The sequence below is a fragment of the Anser brachyrhynchus genome (genome assembly GCF_964034855.1).
Source record: "Anser brachyrhynchus genome assembly, chromosome: 1".
NCBI classification, from domain to species: Eukaryota; Metazoa; Chordata; class Aves; order Anseriformes; family Anatidae; genus Anser; species Anser brachyrhynchus.
The window spans coordinates 100,270,866-100,276,865 of record NC_137694.1 but is presented as its reverse complement, the minus strand read 5'-3'; positions in this window follow the sequence as shown (position 1 = coordinate 100,276,865).

Sequence of the window (6,000 nt, the reverse complement as noted above, 5' to 3'; positions counted from 1 at the left end):
CACAACCTGCAGCCAGCCCCAGCAGCTTCGCAGCTCCCCCCCCGGGGCCGGGAGCCCACCGCCCCGGGCCCGCAATGCCCCTCCAGCCCCGCCTCGCAGCTCAGGGGCTCCGCGACCCCGCCGCGGGGCCGGTACCGTGGAGGCAGCCGAGGGGCCGGCCGGAAGCCATTTGGGACGCACCGCGCCGTGAGCGGTTACCGTGGCGACCGGCAGCGACAGGGGCGGGCCTGGCCGCGGGGACTTGGCTCTGGCGGAGTGACGTGGGCGCGGGGGGGTGGAGAGTGCTGGGTGACCTTCGGTGCCGGCACCGCCACCCTGAGTCTGCCACCACGAGTCCTTCGCTGTCACCATGAGTCTTTCACCACCACAAGTCCTTCACCGCCACCACAAGTCCTCAACTACAACCTCAAGTCCTTCACCACCACAAGTCCTTCACCACCACAACTCCTTCATCACAACTCTTTCAGCACCACCACAAGTCTTTAATCACCACAAGTCCTTCACTGCCACTACAACTCCTTCACCACTACAAGTCCTTCACCACCACCACAAGTCCTTCACCAGCACAAGTCCTTCACTACCACCCTTTAATCACAAGTCCTTCACTGCCACTACAACTCCTTCACCACCACAAGTCCTTCACCACCACCACAACTCCTTCACCACCACAACTCCTTCGCTACCACCACAACTCCTGCACCACCACAAGTCCTTCACCACCAGAACTCCTTCACTACCACCTCAACAAGTCCTTCACCAGCACCACCACCTCAGGGCCCCTTCACTCTCTTTCCTGGTGGTGACTGCTCACTCAAAGTGGGCCCATTACACAGTTGTAAAGGGCTGCATGGTGAAACAGGCATAGATGTGGTTTGTATGTAGCTTGAGGAGGGCAGGGAGTGCTCAGATGAGAAAAGAGAGGGGGGACAGGCTGGGTGGTTTTGCTTTTCAACAACTCTTGCTCAAGTTATTTTATATGATGCTCTCCAGTTACCCTGGATCCTTGCTTAGTGCTTAAGAAAAACTGGTCTAGCAATTATGCTGGAGGACTGGATTCAAGCCTGGATATTCTTATTCCTGGCACTACTCATGACTATAGGACATCCCTTACTGTAAAGTGGTGAAAATAGGCTAGGTGGAGCAGCTGGAGGTATTTTTGCATTTGTAAAGCATCTGAAGAGACATGCACAAAGGATTACAAATAAGCATTATTCTGTTATTGAGATGCATTGATGTTTTTGCAATGAGGATGGCTGTCACCTTCTCAGAGGAGCAAATCTAGAAACACTGGTGTTGTTAAATGGGATGAGCTCTCCTTTTGTCAGTCTAAGGGTATTTGGAAGCAATGCTGCTGAGACTATTCTTTTAGGCAGAACAGGACACAAAAAGCAGTGGAATTGCAAATGGGCCATCTCCTTTGCCTATAATCTTAAAGTAGCATTCATTATTCATTGAATTCATTATTTTGTATACCAAATCATTATTTGCAACATGGTATGTCTGATGGAAAATTTTGGTCCCTCACTGCTTTATCACAGGAGAGAGACATGAGGACTACAGTTCCAAATTTCATGACTCTGTCAATGCTGGTTTACTCTACTTCAAGGCCTGATGCTTGTTTGAAGCAGCAACATAATTCTTAGGGTAATAGGTCAAAGTGGGTCAGTTGAAGACTGAAATAAGAAATGCTGTCACTGCTTTACGTAATGGATTGATTCATGTTGTAAAGATAACCAGCTGGCTATAATCATAGAATGGCTTGGGTTGGAACGGACCTTAAAGATCATCTAGTTCCAACCCCCCTGCCATGGGCAGGGACACCTCCCGCCAGACCAGGTTGCCCAAAGCCCCATCCAACCTGGTCTTGAACACCTCCAGGGATGGGGCACCCACAGCTTCTCTGGGCAGCCTGTGCCAGTGCCTTGTTACCCTCTGAGTGAAGAATTTCCTCCTAACATATAATCTAAATCTCCCTTGTCCCTTCCTTTCCCCCTTGTCCTATTGTTATCTGCCTGAGCAAAAAGCTGCTCTCTATCTTCTTTATAAGCCTCCTTTAAGTATTGAAAGGCTGCAACAAGGTCTCCCTGGAGCCTTCTCTTCTTCAGTTTGAACATCCCCAGCTCTTTCAGTCTTTCTTCATAGGCCTCTTTAATAAGAAACTTTACAAAGTGACGCTTTATAATTATTAACAGGGCAGCAAACATCACTTGTTAATAGGCTTGCCTAACATTTCCCATGACCAAGTTCCATTTTCCTTTTTCTTCTATCTCATTGCATTAGAGTTTCATAATTTCCATGGTAAAATTTTCCTTGCTGGACATCTGCCTTGAGGTGATGAGGTGTGTGAACTGTACCTTGGCCAAAAAATGTTTTTGTCAGCTCCACACTCTCACTTTTCCCCTATAAGTTTTTCAGGGAGGACAAGATGCAGGTGGCTTGGATTTCATTTTTTTTTGGTGAGTGAAGGACTGGATGGAAATGTAGTAGGGAAGGAGCAATGGAAAAATTGCATAAGTCGATGCAGACGTACAAATCTCAGGATGTAGCCTAACAGATGAGTGCTCTTTGGAGCTGTAGAAGATCAAAAATGTGCAGCCCCACTATTAATTTTAACTGCTTTACAGTGATCTAAATGTATGATGCTTCTACCTTCTTCATTCTCCATGAGCTGCCTGGCCTCACTGACTCTGACTGTAGCTGTTGGCAGCTGGAAGACTGTGGTGAACCAGCTCGGGAGACTGATGTGGCTGAAAACTCACCTGCCAGAAAACAAAACACAACTTTTCAGGTTGCTGCATAGCTGCCTGAAGCTATGAAGCTTTGCTGCATAGCTGCCTGAAGCTTTGAGCGGGACCTGCATGCTGCCGCTTAAAGGAGGTGACTGGTACATGTGGCTGAGCTAAAAAGCTCAAGATTCAGATTCCTGGAACTTGAAATACAGGTGAAATACTGGTTTATTTTTAGCTGATACTTCTGAGGAATCTGTGAATTACAGATGCAGACAGTGAACAGTCTGGCAGTGTTTAAGGATATATCAATTATTACTGTCTTCTTCATTGTTCTTTGCCTGAAGGCTTCATGTTGTGGTTTCAATTCAGCTGCTGTGGACCTGCTAGGGTCCTTGGAATATGGCTGTGTGCTATGGAATATGCTGAAATGGCAATGTGGTGATATTAGTTCTCAATCAGTCTTTTCTTTCTTTCTTTCTTTCTTTCTTTCTTTCTTTCTTTCTTTCTTTCTTTCTTTCTTTCTTTCTTTCTTTCTTTCTTTCTTTCTTTCTTTTTCTTTCTTTCCTTCCTTCCTTCCTTCCTTCCTTCCTTCCTTCCTTCCTTCCTTCCTTCCTTCCTTCCTTCCTTCCTTCCTTCCTTCCTTCCTTCCTTCCTTCCTTCCTTCCTTCCTTCCTTCTTTCGATCTCTCTCTCTCTCTCTCTCTCTCTGCATTCTCTCTCTCTCTCTCTCTCTCTCTCTCTCTCTCTTTATGCAGATCAGCCATTTTTAAAGAAAATGATCCCCAGACATGAAAGGCTCTGAAAAAAATCTTTGATCCCAGACAGTACACTGTGGCAATCATATCTCTGACCAACACTTCAGAAAAGGGCCTCAAAGCTTCTCTGGCAGGTCTTTGTGTCGAGGACAGATCCTGTTGCTCTGGTGAAAGTGAGCTGAAGGTAACTAAGGTGTAAGCAGTCTCTCTCTCTCTATATATATATATCCTCTGTTTCTTAGCTACTGTTTTTACAACTTGACTGTTGGGCCTTCTCCTTAGGGCTGCAGGTTGAAGCATGATTTTTTTTGGTTGGTTTTATTTTTTTTTTCAGTAATAGCTTTTCCAGAACAAGACAGTGTAGCTGAGCTGGTGTCCTGTCTATCTGATGATTTCTTATAGCCATTTGGCTGTGAGGAGGCACCATACTCTCAGATATATGAGTAAGCTGTCCACACTTCCATGAGTTACTGTGCAGCATCTGATGGAGTGGACTAACTCTGCGTCAGTGCTTAGCGTGTTGCAAATTTGTGGTAAAGTGCACTAGTTTAGCCGGCCGTGAAAGAGGCTGAGCTAAATGCATTTTACCTCACATTAACCTTGAGGCAGGACGATGTAATTTGCTGTGAAGAGGAATTACTGCTACTCTGTTGATGGACTTGTTATGCTGTGATAACTTGCTGATGTGTTTGAATTGTAAAACCAGACAGAGGTGGAAAATTTAGACGAGGGTAGGCTTGGGCATCAGTTGAGAGCAGAAGTAGGTGGACGAAGATAAGATGGATTGGACATGAAAGTGTGGTTTTAGAGGAGAGCCTTGGCTGGCTGAGCAAAGAAAAATGCACAGGGGAGTGGGGTGGTGGGGAACCAGAGGGGAGGAGGGAGAGACAGGGTGAGCAGTCAGTAGTGGGGAATGGCGTGGTGTGGACAAGAAAATGGGAAACTGAGGTGAGGCGCTGAGAAAGTGGAGAAGGCTGGGGTATGAAGGAAAAGTAATCGACCTGAAAAGATGGTGGATCTCTACCTGGCCCTCCTTCTGCTCTGTAAAGCTTGGGAGGGAACTAGATTTTTGCGTGTGACTGTTCCTCTGCAATTCACAAGCATCTGTAAAACCCCTGGCAAAATGTCATCCGTCTGGCTTTACCCACAGTTTTGTAGATGTTCCTCTTCAGCTCTTCGTTAGCAGAGTGACCACCCTGTTGTGGTGCTGAGTGCGTGTGGTGCTTCGTGGTGGCATTTTCCTTGTAATTAAAAAAATAAATAAAAAATCTAAGTTCCATCAACGAAGTTACAGCATAAAAAGCATTGTTGAAACGCCCAAATTAAAGCCACCCGTGTAAAATTAGTAACTGGTTGATGGGACTGCTATTTCGCAGCTTGCCACGGGATGTCACAGTTTCTCCACGTACGGGCCATCCATCACAGGCCCTGGCCTGGGTGGTGCCAGCTCGGCGGTCCTATTAACCATGGGATGCTATCAGATGAATTTGTCCCCTGGACCCATCCCAGAGAGGCCCTAATATCCATTCCTGGTCCGACTTCGCTGTGGTTCTCTAACTCTGTACGTACAACACTCAGCGACTAGGCAGATGTTGTGAAACCTGTCGGTTTCTGGGTCTAGGCCTTGTCTCTGTGCTGGCTCTCGGCTGTAGTAAGGCATTATATACCTTACATACCTATATTAGATACCTATATATCAGTGAAGCAAATATTTCACTTGTGACATCTTTTGTAAAAATGGCCTTAGAGTACTGATTGAGCTAAATGTAGCTTCGTCGAGGTGAAGTCTTTGGTTTCTTTATGCTGTTTTTACTAATAGCTCTGCTAAAACAGACATCTTGAGATACAACCACTGAAATGGAAAAAAAAAAAAACAAAAAACAAAGATGAAGCTATGGGAAACCTTCTGTTCGCTCTCTCTCTTCTTTTCTTAGTATGACTGTTGGCATGTTTCCTGCACTAAAAGCAATCTACAAATGAGGATAGCTTCAAAAGTCAAAGCTCAAAGAAAATGAAGCAGCAAAGCAGCAGTTCTTTCTGATCACAGTTAAAGTACTCACTCCAAAGCCTGTTGAAAGATTTCTATAATGGTTTTGATTATCACTTAACCAGAAAAAAAAAAAAGCAGGAGAGGAAAGGGGGAGTTAAGGACCATTCCAGCTAATGGGCAGGGAAGTGTTTTTTCTGATTAAACAAACAAACAAACAAACAAACAAAAAACACTTCACCAGTACAGTTAGACATGCATATTCATAAACTTTATTTCTTGGATGAAACCTGGAGGAAATTCTCAGTGATCAGGGAATGACTGAAGCAGACATTTGGTTGATTTTCCGAGCTGAAGTCAGGAATGTTGTTGTCTAATCTGAGTAGCAAAAGGACCTTAGATTGAACGCCTTAGGGAACTAGGGAATTCCTAGTATTCCCACGCTTCCCATGCAAATACTCAGAGAAATAAATAGCAATGCCAACATGTTAGCTTGCAGCATTCAAGTTACAGAGCGTTAAGACATCTCA